The following is a 22,106-nucleotide window of genomic DNA, read 5'->3' as shown; positions in this document are numbered from 1 at the left end:
CGCTCCGGAAGTGGCCGCCGGTCGCCCCGCCACGCCAGCACCGGACGGGGGCACTGGTGTACCCAAGACTGCGCCCAGGAGGGGGCCAAACTGGGTCACAGGGCTCTTCTTGCCGACAGGTGTCTTTATGCGTCGTTAGGTGGCATCGATTTTATTAAGGGACGTTGTCCGACTCGGTATCCTATTTTGATCCATTTGGGCTGTTTTTTTTAACTTTTAGAAACTTCGCAGGCGTAATAAGCTGCCGGACACTACTAGTATATTCGCCCCCAACAGCACAAAAGGTCACAGCTCCAAACTGTCGTCCCTTGGTTGCTTCACCGAACGAAGCTGAGCGGAGGGCTCCGTTGGCCGGGCCCTCGGCTCGGTTGGCTCGGTCGCGGCGGCACCCTGCGCAGCGGGCCCGCCTGGCGGGCGGCACGAGCCTGCAGGGCCTCTGCCACCCCAGCGGGCCTCACAGGAGAGCAGCAGACACTACGAGGCCTCGCTGAGGAGAGGGACGGCTAGCGCAGTAACTGTGTTGTCGGGCGTCCAGCCTGTCGCCCCAGCCTGCCCCAAATACAAGTGGACTGAAAGAAGAGCAAGAAGTGCTTCATTCTGACAGCACCGTCGTCCTTCCAGCCGTCGGGTCTCAGCTGGGCAGCAGGCCTTGAGCCGCCAAGACACTGTCACGGTAGATCTCACGGAATGGAATCAGGTCTCGGTAGGCTTCTCTAAAGAGAAAATGAAGGCAGCTAACCTCACGACATAGTAGCGGACCTCAGCAGAGTTAACGGAAGGGCTGAGACACTAACGGGCCTCATGGAAAGGCGTCACACAGCAGGTCTTACTGAAGAACAGCAGACCACAGTCAGATCCACAGGCGAGCAGCGGACGTCAGCGCATCCTCACAGCATCAGCAGACCCGGCAGGCCTCAGAGGAGGGCAGTAGATCCAGCCGGCCTCAGAGGAGGGTGGCAGATCCAGCCAGCTTCAGAGGAGGGCAGCAGACCAGCCGACCTCAGAGGAGGGTGGCAGACCCAGCCAGCCTCAGAGGAGGGCAGATCCAGAGCCTCGGAGGAGGGCACCAGATCCACAGCCTCAGAAGAGGGCACCAGATCCAGTCAGCCTCAGAGGAGGGCAGCAGACCCAGCCGACCTCAGAGGAGGGTGGCAGACCCAGCCAGCCTCAGAGGAGGGCAGCAGATCCAGCTAGCCTCAGAGGAGGGCAGCAGACCCAACCAGCCTCAGAGGAGGGCAGCAGATCCAGCTAGCCTCAGAGAAGGGCACCAGATCAGTCAGCTCAGAGGAGGGCAGCAGACCCAGCCACCTCAGAGGAGTGGCAGATCAGCCAGCCTCAGGGGGGCAGCAGATCCATAGCCTCAGAGGAGGGCAGCAGACCCAGCCGACCTCAGAGGAGGGTGGCAGACCCAGCCAGCCTCAGAGGAGGGCAGCAGGCCCAGCCAGCCTCAGAGGAGGGCAGCAGATCCAGCTAGCCTCAGAGGAGGGTGGCAGACCGAGCCAGCCTCAGAGGAGGGCAGCAGATCCAGTCAGCCTCAGGGGAGGGCAGCAGATCCAGCTAGCCTCAGAGGAAGGTAGAAGACTCAGCAGGCCTCACGGAGGGACGGAAAACCTTGCAAAGGTGATAGACTTGGGCGGGCACCACATAAGGCCAGCTGGCCACGCTAGCTTGGTAAGGTGGGGGCAGACCTCAGCGGACAGCCGACATTGAAACTCATCGACATCGACGCGCTTTAGACCCTCGCAAGCTTCGCGGGAGGCTGGCGGGTGAGAGCTGGCCCCACAGAAGCGCCATAGACTCCGGTAAGCTGCCATGGGATGGCAGGATGGAACACCGCTAGCAGAGTACTTCACAGTAACAGGGCCACCCTGCGGACCTCACGGGGTCAACTAGCAGGCCCGGTCCCTTTGCCGCCGCTGCCGCTCTTACTCTCGGCTATGCCGTGCACAGATCAGCCGTCAGAGCGGGCGCCGCGGGGCAGCCCCGGCCCCAGGTCTCCCGCTCGCCCACCTTCGCGGCCTACCTTTGCCGCCGAGCAGGGCCGCCGCCTTCAGCTGCAGGATGTAGGTCTGCCGCTCCTGCAGAGTGAGCGCCTGCGTAGCCGGCACCTGCGGCGGCGGGCGGCTGACGTCCGCCAACAGCGGCGGAGACGGCGGCGGCTGGCTGGCCATGCGGTGGCTGGCCCGCGCCCGGCCTGATCTCACGCCGCCTGGGAGGCCCTCCGAGCCGGCACTGGCCCCCAGCAGCGCCGCCGCACCGACACCCGCCTGGCCGGGCGCCACGTAAAAATACGACCGCGCGGCGCCGCATCCAACAGGCCACGGTGGAGCGCACGGTCGGCCCCCATCTCGTTATCGGGCTGGATTGTCCAGTCTGTAGACTACAGACTAGACTTTGTCCATCGCCTGTGACTTGTGTCGTGTTCTGGAACCACGGCCTCGTCTGCGCTATTGGTGGTGAGCGGGCGCATAGTTCGTAATCCTTCCACTTTGCCAGCCCGTTGCCGCCCCGTCTCTGATGTGTTACCAGTCGGACGTTGTCACCCTGCGTCCTGTCACGCTGTCATCCTGACATTAGCGCTGTGCTGCCGTGCAGTCCGCCATAGCGTGCGGTACGCGGCGAGGTGTTGTGTGGTCCGTGACGCGGGTCAGATCTGACCATTCCAGGTGAGGTCATTCTGCCCCATGGATCCGAATCAGTCACCCGTTGTTTTAGCTCTTGACTCTAAACCTTTATAAAATCGCGCAATCCGTTTGGTATTTTGTAAAGCCTAAGATTCTAGAGAACTGGTCAACTGCTGTGAAAATGTCATAGCTCTTCGTTTCTCACGAGTGTCATATGTTGTGTCGTCATAATATGAGGGCGATGGATGTTTTCGCAGTCGTTTTCGCCGCATACTACAAAGGCGATCGACGGCTGGCTTCTGCACGTAATTGTTGCCGAGCGTTTATTTTGGAGAGCGTTCCTTTGAGCCAGAGTTCACGAATGACCTCTAACAGAGAATAGAGTTGTTTCTCTAACCAGTGGCGTTCACAGGTCATGACAATTTGCCAGGTGTGTAACCACCACCCGGCTGTTGTCTCACTGTTCAGGCTTGATAACTCGTGATTTTTACCTGGCTGAATAGAACTCAATGCATTTAAGATACATCCGAATCCAACTGAGCCCCTCTCCCTCACCCAACGCCAATAGGTTTGCTCATGCCGTTGTGAGGTATGCCAGTGCTTACTTAAACACAAGCATCAAAACTACCATTTATCACGATCGATGCCGCAGACCGAGCGGATATTAACGTCACGTGACCAGCAGTTCTGCAGTGCGGGCGGTTTGGTTCAAACGAACCCGGCCAGTCACGCTTTTGACGCCCCTACAGCCCTGCAATCAATGAAAGAGCTGCTATGCGTCTTCGGCAGCAAGAAGCATGTGATTTTTTGTGTTTCAGCTGCGCTGTAATGGTGTCAAGATGCGTAAATATAGCTTGCTTGTTCAGGCGGTGCAATTTTGCAACGTTGCAATATCACTGTAACGTAGTCTTACCAATTGATTCACATTGGAAAAGCAGCATTTTCAACTTACCAAAACTTGGAGAACGCTGGTCAGAATCAGGTTCAGATCACCAGCCCTGGCCAACAGGGCTCTCGGTGGCATAGGGTTACACTGACATGGACGAAGCAAAAAAGGACAGTCGCACTGATGAAAGTGTGAGCCGATATGTACAGGCTATCGCACACGGTTATCTGCAAATCATGGACGGATTTTAGGGGTGGTCTTAGATTCCTGAAAACAAAACAGGTGAAATCACCTGTTCGTTGCATACGAGCGACAGCTCACCTTATTGCGTCCAACATCTATCCAAAATACAGCATTTTCTCCCAATACTTCCATCACAGTAACTACATGTGTGTATCACTTCAACATTATCCACCTCGTCCGTAAAAATTGTCAGGTAACTTGGTAAGTGGGTGACAAATGTCTTGGTCAGGTTCAGGCCTAGTTGATGTTATTTCAAAATTGATGTGCAAACGCCAGCATCAGGGCTTCTCCGCCTACCAAACTCAAGGAAGGAGGACAATCCAGTGTAATGTAAAAAAAGATAAGCCATATCCACATGGGTTCCCATAGGCGTTCGGCTCTATTCGCTTATATCTGGGCAACGTCCACATAGTGGTGACACTCATGTCTGTTATCCCCTGACCTGCTCCACGATCCCAAAGACCGTTTATATATATATATATATATATATATATATATATATATATATATAGCGAACATGCAAAAATCACACAGTGAGAGTATACCCCTCAACTTCATTTGTCTTGTGATGGCAGGATCTTTTCCTGCTAAGTTCACCCAATGTTATGTTATGTCTCTCATGCCCACCCAACTCTTCACACATCGGCCACACCACAACTTCCCTGTCACGACGCATCACAATGCACCTTTACTATTCCGGCCAAGTGCTCACAAAAGTGGAAGCTTATAAGAGACACAGATTCTCCCATCAACAGAAAGGTGAATATGAGGGGTGCACTCTCGCTGTGTGGTGGTCAGCCCCTGGCACCAAGGGTGTAATGTGATAGCTTCCCTTATCAGAGACGTCACTTATGCAGTGACCGTGGATGTATGTGATTTGAAATTGTATTTGACCCGTCCCCCTACAAACTCTTGGAATATCATTATGAGCCGACACGAAGTGACTGTACCTTGTAGATGCTTTCTTTGTATCGCGTGTGACTCTGGCTATGTCTTAAGACAGTAGAACCAACGAAGCCTTTCAAAACGTAGGCGCACTTTTACATAGTTTTTCTTAAGGTAGCAAACGATTGGTGTGAAACCTGGTGTAGTTATCGAGGAAACACATAAACACCAGATATGCTGTCATATTTAATGAGACACACACACACACACACACACACACACACAAACACACACACACACACACACACACACACACACACACACACACACACACACACACACACACACACACACACACACACACACACACACACACACACACACACACACACACACACACACACACCACACACACACACACACACACACACACACACACAGATATATATATATATATATATATATATATATATATATATATATGTGCATAAAAGGGACACGAAAATGAGTCGAAATAGAAGCCATTAGTGTGGTTTAGTGCACCTATAACAACTGCCAGCACACCGCTCGTGTAGCACAACAATGTAAATAGGCTTCAGAAGAACATGGCTATGCGAAAAGGGCAGCTGTAACTGGAGACTGAATGATCTTCAACATGAATTTTTCCGTTCAAAAACCCATATAAATGTGAAACACTCCCGTTAGACAAGTTAGTTTGTACAAAGCGCCACTTTTGTGCAAGCCGAAACTTGACTGATATACTGATGCGCCTCGTAATGTACCCCGCTACATGATGTACGTGGTGGATCCTTTCGGCCCAACAATGATACGGCATCCAGACGTTGGTGCTTACCAACAAATCCTATTGCCACATACTGTCATCGCCTGGCCAAAGGGTATACGGCGCACCGTGTACGTTCTTCCACGACATAGTCGGATTTCCTGGTGTGCTGGGTTGTATCGATAGCGCCCATATGCACAGGCCCGCGGAACCAGGTGAGCTGCTTGTACAAAACTGGCTGTTTAATCTCTGATGTGTACAGAAGTAGAGCCTCCTCATTATTTGCACAGCACCAGTTAAGGAAAGACTGACGTATTTATAGAACCGGGTTCTCTGGCATGGTGGGTTGCACTGGTAACACCTGCATACACTGGTTCACACCGGTGCAAAATGGCCATAGATGCACCAACCGGAAGGGATTTCCTCCATGTCCTGCTTGCTGTACGTGATGGCAGGATAAGGCTGATGTGGATCAGCGTATGTACCGTAATGAGCTGTTACCTTTCCGGGGGCGGGCGACGAGGAAATGCTGACTCAGGATGGCCTGCACGCGGCATTTCCACCACGAAGATGGGTCCCGGCCCCTTTCAGAAACACTGGTCACCTGGAGGATTAGGAAGCCTGGTCCAATAAGAGGCTATGTTCCACGGGACTGCAGAATGTGTCCTTGGTCGCCCGCAGGCCAAATGACAATGCTAACGAGACGTGAGCATGAAGAGGGGAACTGGCCTGACTCGGCTTGCGTGCTGCCCAGGCCCGGCCGGCGCGCTGCCCCGGCCCGATTTCTAGCTTTCGTCGTTACGACTTTATCCCGTTTTTGTCACTCTGGTTATTCGCGTCTCTGTTTTTCTGCAGCACTCGGCCGCCATGTTTGTTGTTTGTGTCTCAGCTCAGTGGCCTGCTTGCCGTGCCAATAACCTTCTTAGCGCCTTCTTTCCATTGGGCTTACCATATCCTATGAAGGCCCAGTTGTATACCAAGCGTCTGTTGTCTGCACGCATTAAAAACGGATATTGGACAGCCACGCCACGGCTGGTTAGGACAGCGGCCGGCCACGGTGTTTACGCCGCCAAAGGACGTCCAGTGCATTGTGCCAACACAATTCAGAAGAAAAAAACGTGATGATAAGCAAATAACGGCAAATGGCCTGTCTGCGCATTAGTAGATAGGTGCCGCATAATATGCTTACATTCTAAGTACGTGAAAGCTAGCGTGCTAGAAGGGCAGCTCAACACGTCTGCCACCTGGACTGCACAGAAAAGATGGCAAGTGGCGATATTGTTGGAAGATCAGCGAGAAAGGACATGTTGATGCTGATCACATGACTGGTATATCAATAGGAACGGGCAGGTAGATACCAATGGCCCACAATGACAAGTGCGAAGTGACGAAGTGTACATGCCTGTAGCCCCGCATTAAACAGTTGGATAACATTATGTGTTACATGATTGGTAAGCTGTCAGAACCCGTCATGCTATGTAGCAGTCATAAACTCTTTCTCGCTGAGGTTTTCTTTGGATGTTCGATGCAAGTGCCAGTATGACCCCTAGCTGTTCTCCTCTCCCCCGAAAAAGAGATGTCTGACCTCTAGATTATGCAGCAACGTTCCTTGCAGCTCCACATCCTCCTCCCATTCTTCGGAGACCGCTGCCGCTGGTCGGCACCTGCTGGGACTGACTGGTGTGAGTGCGGCATCTGCTGGGGCGGACTGGATGGTGGGCGGCATCTGCTGGGGCGGACTGGATGATCGTTGCAATTCCTGATGGACATTGCACAGGACGTACCTGCTTGCAGAAAGGTTGACTGGTTTCAGCAGACGGTCTTCCCGGGGTCCCGAGGTCATGCTGACGTCGGGAGGGACAGCAGGACCTTTTGGCCAACCGCTGACCAAGAACCCCACAAAGCTTCCCCGCTCGCTCTATTACTTTGACGCGTTCTGTCCTTTATCACCTCGTGCTTTCGGACCCTGTCATATTATTTTTCGTCGGACCATTTATCCATTTGTGACGACATGCCCCTGCGTGGTAAATGTGTCTGCTGTCACCGATTGGAAAAGGTGTTTCATCATATTACCGGCTTGTCAATGATAGACTCACTCACTCGCATGATGAATGCAAAGCACACACATATGTTATCGCCGCAGGGCAATCGCCGCCGCCAGTATCCCATACCCATCCAGTGTCATTATGCAAGAACACTTTGTTGGCATCCTTTTGGTACGGCAATCCGCATATCCAATTACTATGTTACACGTGATACACAGACATTACTGGTAAAAAAGCACGCTCATGGGGCACAAAATGGTGGGCGTGCAGCCGACAAAAACGGCTTCATATGCGCGCGGAATGTTATCAGTGATATATCTTGGCAAAACATTGTTGTCATGCTCTGGCGCCGTGTCAGCGGCAGCTTAAAATGGTCGGATATGCAAAATCGTCGCACCCTCACACAGTGCATACGCAGGATTTCGCATGGGAGGAACACAACTCAAAGTTTTCATTAAAAACCAAGTTAAGCGTACCGCGGACGAATGAGATTTGTTGCGTGATATAAAAGAACATCGCATGTTTTTGACGTACTTGTAAACGTCTACCCCGAATTTGTTAGCGTTGACATCTAGTCGTGCACATGCCAAACAAGTACAAAGTTGATGAGGAAGGGGTACGTGCCCCCTGAGCCAGGATATGTGTATGCCCCTGCGCTCACAAGGTTGCAAATCATTTATGTTATTGCCCCTCTAGCAGGACGCTGAGCCTTAATTATAGATGGTTTAATTAGTGTGTTTTTACCCGGCATGCAGCGTATTATTCAGCTGAAAGATTCGCACCACGGATGACATGCGTTCGAAATGGAGGCGAATGGGCAGAAGTTGGGACCTACATCCACCGAGTTTCACCACCATTGCACACAAACAGGTCATTATCGGACTAATGAGGACGAACGCCAGTCCATATCTGTATCCAACAAGGCCAGGGCAGACATATGTGCCAGGTGAGCGCGACGTGACGTGAACAAAATTAAACCAAACAGGAATCAAATTCACAGTTTGGGGCCCATCATCTCTTCTTCATCACATCATCTCTTCTCATCACAGGAGCCCATCATCTCTTCTTCACAAATCGGTCTGGCGGGCGGCTTGCAAACGTTCGGCGACAACGTCACAAAGTTGTACGGGCCTGTGCGGTGCAACTTTGTGACGTGCGTCGGTGGCGTTGCATGGCAACATCGACTGCGTCGCTTGGTAGGCGGTAGTCATGGCAAAAGGGAGCTTCGTTCGGTAGCCGGATGAGACCGCACGGGTGATAGCCGAGGGATTTATAAGATATCTTTGGTAGGAGAGAAGCCTTTCGTGGGAGGTCAGCGTGAAGAGCTTCTGACCCCTGTTTGATACAGCACGCAAGGGCAGGTCAAGCCCCGACTCCTGGCGGAGTCAGGTTCCGAATACAGCGCTAATCGCGCGGCAGTCAATGTGGACGCAGATAATATAGGTGATATGATCGATGCAGATGCCCGTAAGCTACATTGTTGATGGGCTGCAGATGATCAGGGATGATGGAAGTCAAACATTATAATTTATTTACTAGCAAAGGGAGTGTTCCACACCTATATGGGGGATTTCAAACTGAAATAGCCATCTTGAAAATCTTTCGGTGCTGTGCATAATCCTGCCTTCTTAAGACCTGGGCCCGTCTAATTTCTAGGCTGCATGCCTGCGAAAAGGGGAAGGGTGTATCAGGGATAGTATTTCAAAGTCACCTCGGCATTCATGACGTTACAGTAACGTCATTCAAATCCCGTCACTTCATAAGCCATGCGGCGATCGAGGCCAATACAAATGTAATTGTCGGGGTGTGGGTATCTGGCGATCGCAATATTTAGATATAACGGCAGTCAACTGGTTCTCAATCAATGTCGTGCAATGTACGATGGCTTAGTCAAATCATGGCGCATTGAGAACCATATTACTAACCAGGGAATTGCGCTGGCCTAAGCAATCCTTTTCACTTCAAAGGCATACCAGTACTTATAAGCGAGCTTGTCCCATTATATCAATGCTTGCTTTAATATATTTCAATGTAAAACATTCCCCTTAAGCCGCAATGCAGCTGCATTCCCAAAAACACAGAAAGTCAACATTGGGATTACGGCGTTGCATGGAAAAATTAACTTCAAAAAGGCATTGCATCTCCCGTCTCCAAATCTTGGGGAGGGTCAACCCCCGATGAAAGCATAGATATTGCTGCAGCATTGTTTACAAATTAATCACACCAGCCCGAACAAACACTGAGGCCGACGGAATGCGCGTAATAAAGAGGCAAAGGTTTAGAGGCATACGATAGCTTCTGGATGGGGTCTTTCGGGCCGTGGAAATGCGCGTGATAGACAATTAGCCCAGATTTATACAAAAGCTTTTGGATGGGACGCTGTCCTGACGGTTATCCAGATATGGGCGGATGCATGGAAACAGCAGAATACTGCGCCAAAACTCCCCGCCCCCAATTATTTTGAGACAATCGCAATGCATTTTACATCGTATGCCTCCCCTGCTCCTCGTCTTCCTGAGCGTAATTAAGACGCATCGAAATTACTCACCATCTGTCCTGAAAAATCGAAAGCAAACGGCTAAAATTCGATCAAAAATTGGATTAGAGATTCTATTAGATTGGTACTCAAAACAAATACACCCTCAGCTTTAACCTTTGTTGTTAATAATCCTGCGGAAATGGGCTTGGAATGTAAACTTTTTGACATACATTTGGCGCTGAGATGCGGCAGGTCTTCGGTATCGTGTCGAATAGTGAGACAAACTTGCAGTTCGATTCATCGACAATATTTGGCTGGCCTATTCGGTGTTGAGTGAACAACCTCAATTAAAAATTCAGCCCACACGGCTTCTGAAACGAGATGAGGGCCGTTTGGAAGTACGAAGTTAGGAAGTTTGCTGGTGGGAATGGGGAGCTGCTAATGTCGACACGCACGCACCAAGGTAAAGTTTTCTGCACAATGCTTACATAGTTGCTGGATCTACAGGTTATGTGAACCTGGCAGCCAGTGACGTACTCGCGGGGACTAAATTTTCTGCCGGATACGGCGCCTTATCAGCTAGATCGCTGGGTTGACGCAACTTTCGCCAATAATATAGCTTCCTACAAAAAATGACGTAACACAATCCAAGAGCATAGCGTGTGCTGTAATATCTTCGGTGGCATTTGCTATTCAAGTACATCACGAGGGTAAGCCAGAGCAAATTTCTAGATATTTTTGCTGTATGCCAAGCATCTCAGTAGTGCTAAATTTGATACTTTTTCAAAATACATTGTTGCTGTTGTCTTCATGGTTACGGGCACCTGTCTCCGCAGCAATCTTGTAGCGCGGCATAAGTTCGCGGAATACAATTTAAGGGGTAAAACGTAATATTTTTAGCTGATTCACATCGTATAAGATTTTCTGCGCAGAATGGTGTTGCGTTGCACCGTGAAACGAGAATACGGCGGCCAACGCACCATTATTATTTCTCAATGAAATTCAGATAAGACGCGCCGTATAGCATGGTTTCATGACGTCGAACATAAAATGCCTGTTCAAGATTTTTAGAGCCACGGTTCGTTCAAAGCATTCTATTGCAAAAGGGTTCTGAACGTGCTTTGAAGTTTCAGCTACTCCATCTCGCGAAGGACTCTGCGCGCAAGTCCGACATGAACAACGCAAAAGGAAGCACTCGCAGTGGAGACGCCAGCCCCCTGGGGCAGCTTAGGTGCTGAAGTGGGAGCCTGCTATCCAGGCAGATGCATGACTATGGCTTATGCATGCTTTTCCTTTCATGCGCTTTGAAACTTATTAAGCCTCCCCTGATAAGAGGGTCGACGAGGTGGAGAGTACCACTGAGGCGCCCTCCCCCTCTAAGGTTCTTTTCAGGATGTCTTTCCGGCATGTTATGCAACCGTGCCCAAGTTTCCTGTGACATCTGGGACATTCATTATGTGTGTTTGCACAAAAACATGTGTCAATAGCATCCAGCTTCTGGAAAGTGGCCTTCTTAGAAACAATGCATGATGATCTTCGACCAGTGCGGGCGGCGGGCGGCAACCGACAAAGCTGCTGTCAGCGGCAGCCGGGACGTCAGCTGTTACAGTATGAACATGACATCTCATTTGGTGTGTTTTGAGTACATACATATGTATATATGTATATATATATATTAAATGACATATATATGTATATACATACATATATATATATGCGTGTGTATATATGCTAAATGGCATATATATGTATATATATATATATATATATATATACATATATATATATATATGAATGAAAGAAACGAAATGAACCAGAACAACTCCGAATGAAACAGTTGACACGTTTGTGTAGCTTTCACGAAGGGGTGGGTTGAATTAACTCCCCCTCCCCCCCCCATATCAGTTTGTGCTATGAAAAACAGCGAGTCAGGACGTGGGTTGAACTCTCAGTTCGCATACAGACGCATGAATGGCGTACCCTGCCCGCTCAATACGCACCTACCCTTCAGACAGTTGTGAATGCTCACCTTACCTTTTCAGACTTTGAAACGCGTAGGCTTAACGTTATTAGCCTAGCAATTTTTAGCCAGATCGTGAGAGGTCTGAATATTGATGTACAGCTTGATATAAAAATGCTGCTAGTTTGAAAGACGTTCCAAAACTTGGCTTAGGCTAGATCAGGCATGCCATAGCGCCCAACTTCTCGGCGCGCTGCCAGGCCATGCTTGTAATTGGCAAAACCAAAGTAACATGCCATCAAAATATTTTTTATAGATATGCACACGATCATCAAAAACGCAGGTATATACCAACGGCTGCATGGGTGTTACGAAAAACAGCGAGTCAGGGCGAGGGCTGAGCTATCATGAGATAAGTGCAGATGGGGGCAGCTTATACATCCATCTAAAACATATCGTAAGAGACGACATTTAATAATCTGAAATAATGGATTTCTTTTGAAAATGCGCCGCGGTGTATTTTAAGGCTTAGGTGGTGCTTTAAGTGCCTTAAAAGAAGCGCCACCACTGATAAATTAGTGTGCGCTCATTCCACCAGCAGTGGACGTTTCCGGCCGACCGAACTAGCTCCTCACTGTTCCGCTAGTTGGATGGAGGGGGCGACTGATCAGGCCCCACGTCCCGGCACCGTTCCTGGAGCTGGTGAGCCCGTCTCTGGGACGCGTGTTCTGATGCGTAGAAGGCACGTGGCGCCTTCCCGACTACAACGAGCTACTGTTGTCGGCCTCATCAGTTGGCCTGGACGTAGATGCTGCGGTGCATATGTGTGTGCCTCGATGCGGACAGCATGGCGCCTTGCCTGTCCACTGCTACGACCCTTCTGATATATTTGCTGCTTCCTCCGCCCCCGGCCTCCGGCAAAGAAATATATAATTTTTTGGTGCCGTGTTGTATATCTGTGTTGTATGTCTATACTACATGTGTTTTACATCCGGTACATGGTCACATATACACTGAAGTTACAAGTTTGCTCGAGGCTGTAATCTTTCTGCATATAGCCTGCATCCCACACATGGGCAGAATTGTCGTTTTTCGGGGGTGAGTTATTCTTTCACAAACCTGCTCACCCAATCATAATGGTGAGTTCGAAATGTCGCATGTCGATGTCATGCGCTCAATATTTAGCCCATTTGAGAGGGTTAAACCGCTAATCATGCTAAGACAACTGTCAAATTTTAAATCCAACGTCAAACTTAGCAGGTTCACACATGTCGGCGACCAATTATGTGACATAAGATAGAAGTCGTCTTCCACAGGTTCCCTTGGTCATTCTTTTTTTATTCCTGGAGACTCGGCCTCTTGGAATAACAGTAAGCAGTTCAGAAATCTCCATTTTAGGACATTGGACGAAGCGGCCAGACTGATATATTTACCAAGGGAGTTCATGTCATGTACGCTATGGATGTTGGGGGCACTTGTATTTAGTGGCCGATACAGCAACACGCTCCGGAGGCTGCTAATGCAGTCATAACGTTTGGTGATGCGAAAGTCAAGGTATGTAAAAGCGAAGCGGCTACCCATATGCTAAGAAAAAAAGGCCATTCGACATGGAAATCACCCCGGTGAAAAAGGCTTCATTGATTTTTACGCTGAAAATGATCAAGCTTTGATAAAGCATGAAGTGTTGTTTTAAAGAATGTGACAAGCATCATTGAGGCAATCAATGAATACTACAGGCCGTTTGATGCCCTTATGCCGCATGACCACCCGCACCAGACGACCCATGAGGTCCGCTGACCACCTCACTGTCCCACGGCCACCCACATCAGATGACCCATACGATCCCCTGACCACCCTACTGTCCCACGGTCACCCACATCAGATGACCCATGCGGCCCCCTGACCACCCTACTGTCCCTTCGCCACCCACATTCACGACCCATGCGGCCCCTGACCACCCCACTGTCCCATGGTCAGCCACATCAGATGACCCATGCGGTCCCCTGACCACCCCATTGTCCCATGGTCACCCACATCACACGACCCATGCGATCCCCTGACCACCCCACTGTCCCATGGTCAGCCACATCAGATGACCCACGCGGTCCCCTGACCACCCCATTGTCCCACGGTCACCCACATCAGACGATTCACGCGATCCCCTGACCACCCCCTAGGGGCGTCATATGGCCAACGTAGTCGGTGCGCCCCAAAACCCAAATCATCATCATCATCATCATCCCCTGGCCACCCCATTGCCCCATGGTCACCCACATCAGACGATCCATGCGATCCCTTGACCACCCCACTGTACCACGGCCACCAGCATTAGGCGCGTTGCAAGAGCCTTCAGCGACGAATAAGTCCTATGGACAAATGTTTTCAAACCCTCTCCCGGATCATTCACAGACATGTCTTCTGAGCTCTTATCTTTTCCATTCCGAACTTGAATTAAATGTTCCAGTATCAACAGGTAATTCTTTAAAACACTGTCCACTGTCGACCACTACCTTAGAAGTGACCATTTTACTGCTGACCATCGACGTTTCCAAGCGGTCAGCACTCGACGCCTTTTTATTTAACTTGCCCAACTCATTTGCGGCTGGATCGCCTGCACAATTGCAACTGTCGGCTGCTTCAAAGTGCTCGAACGTGCTTACTGGTACGTCCTGAGGGGTATCCGAGTAGTTTTCGTCAATCACTCACCTTTGAATGGATGAACTATTTCAGTTGTCGTTTTCTACACCTAATCTTGTTAGTTTTTTCGCTTTGTTAGCTCGCTAAGGGTGGCGTCGTACTTAACACGAGCAGGGGACGGTCTCGATACCGGGATTTTAAGCATTGTAAGCTTTAATGTTGAGCTCATAATGTTACCATGCATGATGATAGAAGTCACTGCGAGAATCATGAAGACCACACGTAATTTTGTGTGTGCGTACCTAACCATAATGATGCACGCATGATGGAAATTCTCATGCCCGTTTTGGGACCATTTCACCGACTAATACGCCTGTCACTACACGCATAGATAGATAGAGAGAGAGAGAGAGAGAGAGAGAGAGAGAGCGAGAGAGAGAGAGAGAGAGAGAGAGAGATATATATATATATATATATATATATATATATATATATATATATATATAAATCATGGGAAACTTTGTTGTTGTATTTGTATTAACACCCAACCCGGCTGGGCGAGCAGGCCATCCTGGCGCCGAAGAAAACCTCGCTGCTGAAGACAAAAATTATAAGCTTTGGAGAAGCAGAGAGAAGGTAGGGAACTGCCCCAGACCCCAAGTGCGCCGTGAACTACACAATGGAACTTCTCAGCTGTCTGAAGCTACCAGAACTCCCATCACACGTCTTGTGTTCAGGCAAAGTGATTCCGTCATACTTTTACGCAGCACCCATCATACTCCTACGCAGATCTGCGCACGAATCTGTTCAACTGTTAAGTCGTGAATAGCTTGTAATTTTTTTCGTAAACGGATGAATGCTTTTGTCAACGTCAAAAACAGGCAGCGGAAATCGTTAATTTCCGTTTAAATCCCCCGTCCATTGACTTTGAGACCACTAATTTATTTTGCAAATTTCCATCGAGGGGGAGCGTTCACATGCGCTCGGGTAGGGGGTCAGTGACCCCCTGAAGGTTTTTTCGAAATGACGCGGGCGTGCCTCCGCTTAACTTTGATGTCTGCGGAAAATTACGCAGTGAATCTTTTGGTATAAAAATTAGATTGTCTTGTAATATTGAGATGGCAGGTCAAAGCCAGACCTTGACTGTCAGCAAAGGCCATTTCCAGGGAATCGTTCAATCTGATGTGACAACAGAGCATAAGACAAATTCATACATCTCTGAGATAGTTTCTTAGGCAATACGCTAACTAAATCTAGAAGTGCGCTAGCTTCCACTGACCAAAGACCAGCTATGAAAGCCTGACCGAGCTCAAACCTAATCAGCCTTTTTACTCGAGAGCTGGCTCTATGAAGGGTCGTTTTTGGTACTCATTTCAAATGTGTAGATTACAGGGACTGCAAGAGACATGTTTCATGAACTTTTTAAAGGTCATTCTAAGTCATGGACCTAAATGATCCGGTCTAACCATTTGTTTTAGGAGGACACCACCTAGCGTTATCCCTGACGCTTATTAAACGATAAATTAGCAGCAATTTCATAGTGTTTTGGTCACATTGACCTTTTAAAAGTCGAATGGGGTCACTGGCCTTGAAAGAATGCTTTTGATCTTTGGCTTAGAACAGGTATCTGGGTGCACGTCGGTTGCGTCGGAAGTGCTTCGGGGCATTTCGCACAACAACCTGGAGTTTGACCTTGTTTGACCTTTTTGACCACACGGTCATGACCTAAGAGCCACAAATTTTTACATAAGTGAGTTCACACGCAGACAATTCACCCTGTGAACTTTTTGCCTCAATCTTAGTTTCTGAGATCTCAAGGGGGTGAAATTCGCTACCACGCGAACGAAGGGCACCCAATTGGCCACCCAGAGTCGTGTTAATGTTCGCATAAGTGGTAGGTTTGATTTCTTGCGTTAGGGAGCGGCGTGAGGACTCGGGCCTTGATGGTAGGAGTCACGGGGAAACGATGGTGAGCGTTGACAGGTTGCTTGTTGATTCATATGGGGGTGAGGTGGGACCGCCTACTGGCACCTCCTGGGTGAAATCTTGTGTAAGCCACTTGAAGCCAGTTTGATTTCAATGACACCAATTTAGCATAAATGGTACAAAAACTTGACCGCTAAGAAATATTCTAAGCTTTGGGCTTCGAGCAATGTCACCCAAGTTTCGGGTTAGTAATTTCGTGTTGTGTTATAAAGGAACCATCAACTTTCGTAAATTGTGTATTCATTCTTAACTTAACTGTTGCTTCTGAAACCAGTGAATTCCGAACATAGTAATTATATATCAACTGGTATGAACTATGTCCATTGGCATCTTCTGTTGGTGCCCGCGTCGATTATGTAACGCAAATCGCCAGTTTTCAAAGGAAAGGTTCTTGGAGATAAGGCGGTGCGGACACTCATAGCGAGACGAGCGAGAAAGCGATGTGGGCTGGTCGACAGCGATATGGGCTGGTCGGCAGCGATATGAGCCTGGTCGACAGCGATATGAGCTGGTTACACAGGTGATTGCACGACACCCAGAATCTCCTACTGCGGGCGACAGTTGTCTGGTTTAATGCATATATCATTTGGTGCGTGTGTGTGTGATGTCTTCGTCCAGCGGTTCAGCTCAACTCGGTCAGAGAGAGACGTGTAGCGGACGCGGCGATCTGTACTGGACCGAGTCCAGTGGCGTCCTGCCCCTGCTATCCCAGGCAGGCACGACATTACATTTGGTTCGGGTGAACAACCACTCATAAGTCAGCTTGCTAGCACACACCCACGTGTCGTGTCCAAAGCTTTCGGTAAAGATTGGAAGGTGCTGGAGTCGCCATGATGGAAAAGGTGTCCAGGAAGTGAAGAGCAAGTGGGTGTAAGATAAGAGTGGGTGCAGAGATCAGACCTCGGATCCGCAGGATTTCAATAGATTCAAGCTGATTCGGGTCTTGCGTATCCCCAAATCCTGAAAATGGAGATAAGAGCCCTGGGCATTGGGATAGGAGTTCTGAAAACACCGTCGAATCCTGATACCCGTTATTTGAACACGCTACAGACGCATCGAAATATGTTCTAGGCTCAAATGGTTTAAAAATGAACTAGATTTCCACTCATATGGCCCTGCAAGTTTCGTGTCTCAAGTCCTCTAGCCCTGAAGACTTAAGAGATTGCAGTGGGGAATTTGACGCCCCATCCCCCGCTTCTCCGACGCGTGCTGCATAACGAGGCCTTTGAATACAACCGTGTTGAAGCCCACCCCTACCGAGTGGAAGATGACCAGTTGGGTCAGCCACGACAGGAATAAGCTTGTTACCATATGTCCAAGCTTTTCTCTGCAATAGTTTGATCCTCAGCTCAAAATTACTTCACAGATTACGGAAGCCTCCGGCAACTCATGGTAACCCGCGGAAATTCATATGGGATGGGTAAGAAGTTGAATTGGGAGCACATTTTAGGAAAGCTGCAGGCATCAGTATGGATCAAACTGTTTTATAAAAGTTCGACTTGATGCGTAAAAAGTACTGGACATGGCTGATGTTGGCGCCTTTTTGCAAATAAGCAGCTAGATGTACACAATTTTACAATTATGAACGCCAAATGCTAAATTTCTGTGTGAACTTGGCTGGAACTGTTCCATGATTTAGAACCAGTGATGGTTAGATGCAGACAGGTGTGTAACGGGTGGGTACAACTGATTGAGAATGAGTAGTGATGGCAGACAAAGACAGCGGGTGGGTACTAGGGCGGGTACCATCAACTTGGAATGGGCTAGCGAATGGGTGTGGGCACAGCCTTTTGGGTAGCGTGTATATTGGATAAAGAATGTCTCGCACGTGAAGGTTTGTACTCACAACGGTTATCACATTAGTGACAGCTCAGATATATCTGTTGCTTAAAAACTGATGTTTAGGGAAGAGTGCGACAACATGTTTACCTTGTCGTATACTTTACCATAGGTTTGTTCATTACGTATGTCATGGAGAGCTCTATAACTTGACCTACGTCTCATCAAAAACCTAAACTCGGCATCTACACAGGCTGCCGCCAATGCTATCCTTTCCCTGCTGCTACCCTAATGCTGCCCCTCCCCACTGTTAACCAGTTTATAAATGTACCATTGGAAGGAGCTTGAGCAGTCAGCCATATACCGAAGAAATCGGTTTAGCGGTAGGAATTCTACTGAATTAAGGTCTCGGACTTTGGGTGGAAATATACGATTATGTTCAAATAAATCCTGGTCTAACTCAAATCAGAGCCAAGCTCAAAAGCAAAATCTACGCATAGTAATATCCTAATCTCAAACTGCAGCAAAAGATATGACAAAGCGACCTGTTTCGTGTCAGAAACCCTCAGTGGGTGGCTTGAAACTGTTGTGAAACTTCTGCAGGTTGTATGTTATCGTTTCACCATGGTTTTTTTATTTGAACATCTGGTGGCGTAATATTTTTGTATTGTACTGTCTTATTCTGGCAAATGGTTTGTGGCCGCCAATTCCTTGGAGAGCGTCCTACTATAAAAAGTACAGATGCCAGCACCCAAGAGAAAGTAAGATGAATTGTAGATCATAAACCAAATGAAATTATTTCAAATCGCTTCTTCGCAGCATGCGTTGCTCCATTGTGCATACAAAATTGCCGGGGTATCGCATGTCATTCCAGCATCTGTCTACTTATCAATTAAGATATACATACATATATATATATATATATATATATATATATATATATGTGCGTGGTGTGTGTGTGTGTGTGTGTGTGTGTGTGTGTGTGTGTGTGTGTCGTGTGTATGCATGTCGTGTGTGTGTGCATGTCGTGTGTGTATGCATGTCGTGTGTGTATGCATGTCGTGTGTGTATGCGTGAGTGAGTCTGGAAAGAGTGGTCTTTCGCAGTCTTACTTCATTTTGAGATATCCCCTTATATTTGTTTTTATATCTGTGTCCGAGATGGTCTCAGGATACATAAATGTCGTTCTAGTCAGGAAGCATTGAGGTGATTCTGAGATCCAGATAGAAATGACAGGTCTCGAAGACACGAGTGTCTTCGAGATGAGCAACGCCTAAGTCGGTCAACACGACGGCCCAAAGGTTCATGGAAGTTCCTTTCGTCTCACTTGGATCATTTTTGAAAGAGATTTCATGCGTCTGCCATGCGAATGATCACAATGTAAAATTGTTGCCATACATCACCCTGCTGGGGAGAGCGGCGGTGTCCTCTCACTCGCGGAATGCTTGTTTCCTGCTGGGCGATCAAGTGATGGGCCAATGAAGGTTCTTGAAAATGACCTCAGTTATGGTATGCATCGTGTTGTTTATGTCTGTAAGCACTGAATTGATAACTAAACTCTCTGAGGTGAAAAGATGGTGCGGCTGAGCCACACCCACGTGGAGGATGGTGTGGCTACACCACGCCGCAGGCTCCACCACTGGCCGTGATGAGAGGTGGCACGGGCTCCAGCGCGCGCCGCTGGCCAGCAGGAGCTACTGTCGCGGCCGAGCGGGCGCGGCAGCTCGGGCGCCAGATCGGGCCCGCTGTCCGACTCACGTGGTCCCACCCGTGCTCACGCGCGTCCAGCCCCCGTACCGAGCACCAGGTCGGGCCCGCTGTCCGACTTACGTGGTCACAGCCGTGCTCACGCGCGTCCAGCCCCCGTACCGAGCACCAGATCGGGCCCGCTGTCCGACTCACGTGGTCCCACCCGTGCTCACGCGCGTCCAGCCCCCGTACCGAGCACCAGGTCGGGCCCGCTGTCCGACTCACGTGGTCACGGTCGCGCTCTCACGCGTCCACCCCGCATACCGGGCGGCCCGCCGGCGACAAGGCGCTGCCAATTGGTCGTGGCGATGCCGCACGTTCCGGGCGAGGTGTTATCCGCGGCGCCACGTCCTGTCCTCGTGCTCAGGGCGGCGCAGGGGCGCGCACACGCGCCGGAGGCAAGCTGCAGGAGAACGCGACTGTCCTGTCTGGCAGCCACAGTCCGGAATGGAAACGAGAGATAGCTCTCTCGCAAGCTAATTAACGAGGGTACATGCGTGAGATAGATCACGTCATGGAACGAAATTAATGAGCAAACCAGACTCAGAGCTGCCTGTCCGCTGCTCAAATCGTCGTGGACTTAGAGGTGGCGCGTGTTAACCCTCGCGAGTACCAGCCCTACCAAACGCCATCGTGCTGCTCCGACCAGGAGGGAAACCTTTACCATGCACGGCCGAACGCGGCGCTGGGTGGCACCCTAACGCCACGCGGTAGTATTCGCGTGTTGACTGAACAAAGTCCTCTTACCACAGCGTAGCCACACACGACGTGAATTTTTCCAAGTTTTCCGACGTCATATTCGCACCACACACTGGACGCCTCGATAACAGCATGCAAGATCAACCGTCGAAGCATGTCCCTCTTACACCCGTAAGCGGCAACCTGAAATCCAAAACTAGCTCATGTCGACTCCTCAGCCACGCGCTCTTCTGAGACGGCCGGTCCCGCCCCCCCCCCCCCCCCCCCCCCCGTTATCACACCTTGGCACCACATCGCCATCGCGGCCGGCGGCGCGCGGGCCCGCTTCGCATCGCCTGATTTACGGTAAGTGCCGGCGCCACGCCGCGCGGATTCCGGGGCATTCGCCCGCGGGGCGGAGACCGAGTGGCGGGGTCGACACGTCGCCATCGACGAGCTCAGAATAGGCCGGCGCCGCCACCGACGCCTGCCGTCGCGGGGCGGCGAGAGCAGCGAAATCACACCACTTCCGGGTCCGGGGATTAGCTTAGTCGCAGGGTTATCAGTGGGGGAAACATGCGGGGAATGTACACGAGCATACGGGGGTTGCGCGATGACGTTATGAGTGTCCTGCGCAAGCGACTGCAGCGAAACCATTACCGACACCGTATAACTGAGTGACAGGTTACTGAGTAATCACTACACCCAAATGTGCATAGCCATCCATGGACGCCCCTACCCTCAATGAGTGCAATGATTGATTGCAAATGTGTCATGACATGTCCGAGCATGCCATGGCGTCATCTAACGGCAAAAACAAAAACTACAGGTTCCGAACTTCAACACTAACCTGTCCGATCACTCAAGAAATTTCGTTCTGATGATGAGCGTGCGGTGTAGCGCAACCTCAAATCCCGTACTAGGCATGCGGCAGTACTGAGCAACGCAAGACATCAGACATCAGACAGCGAGACATCCAACTGACGGATATCCGACACACAGGAATCAGACAGACATCCGACAGGCATCACGCCGGCGTAACGTTACCTCCAGTGCTGAACCAGGTACGCAGCACCCAGAGACGCGAGAACTGGGCGGGAAGTGTAGGGATAAGAAAAACTGGTGGCAAGGGGCTCATCGAGCCCTCAACCCCCCAATTTTCTGCAAGTGTAACATTGGCACTACGGGCGTTGATTGGCAGGAATGACCAAAAATGGCTTGCGGCCGACTAAGGACATCCATTGCCTCTGGTAGCGTTTAATGTCAGGGGATAAAACTGCACAGGACTAGCAAATGGTCATGACTGTCAGTAGCCCTTGATGCCCTGTTCCCACGCATGCATTTCGTCTAACAGAGTGGGCAGAGCATCAGGGC

General features: G+C 49.9%; 1 protein-coding gene across 1 annotated transcript in view; it reads right to left on the bottom strand.

Annotated features, from left to right (window-relative positions):
- LOC119101280 (heterogeneous nuclear ribonucleoprotein K) overlaps window positions 1-2,148 on the bottom strand; it is a 40,199-nt gene extending 38,051 nt beyond the window's left edge. The window contains exon 1 of the mRNA XM_037224576.1: window positions 2,024-2,148. The gene's annotated coding sequence lies outside the window, so the exon portion shown is untranslated. The remainder of the gene's footprint in view (window positions 1-2,023) is intronic.
- Between the last annotated feature and the right edge of the window lie 19,958 nt (window positions 2,149-22,106).

The sequence above is a fragment of the Pollicipes pollicipes genome, unplaced genomic scaffold (genome assembly GCF_011947565.3).
Source record: "Pollicipes pollicipes isolate AB1234 unplaced genomic scaffold, Ppol_2.1 Scaffold_4881;HRSCAF=5763_pilon_pilon_pilon, whole genome shotgun sequence".
Lineage (NCBI taxonomy): Eukaryota > Metazoa > Arthropoda > Thecostraca > Pollicipedomorpha > Pollicipedidae > Pollicipes > Pollicipes pollicipes.
This window is presented reverse-complemented; position numbering and strand designations above follow the sequence as displayed.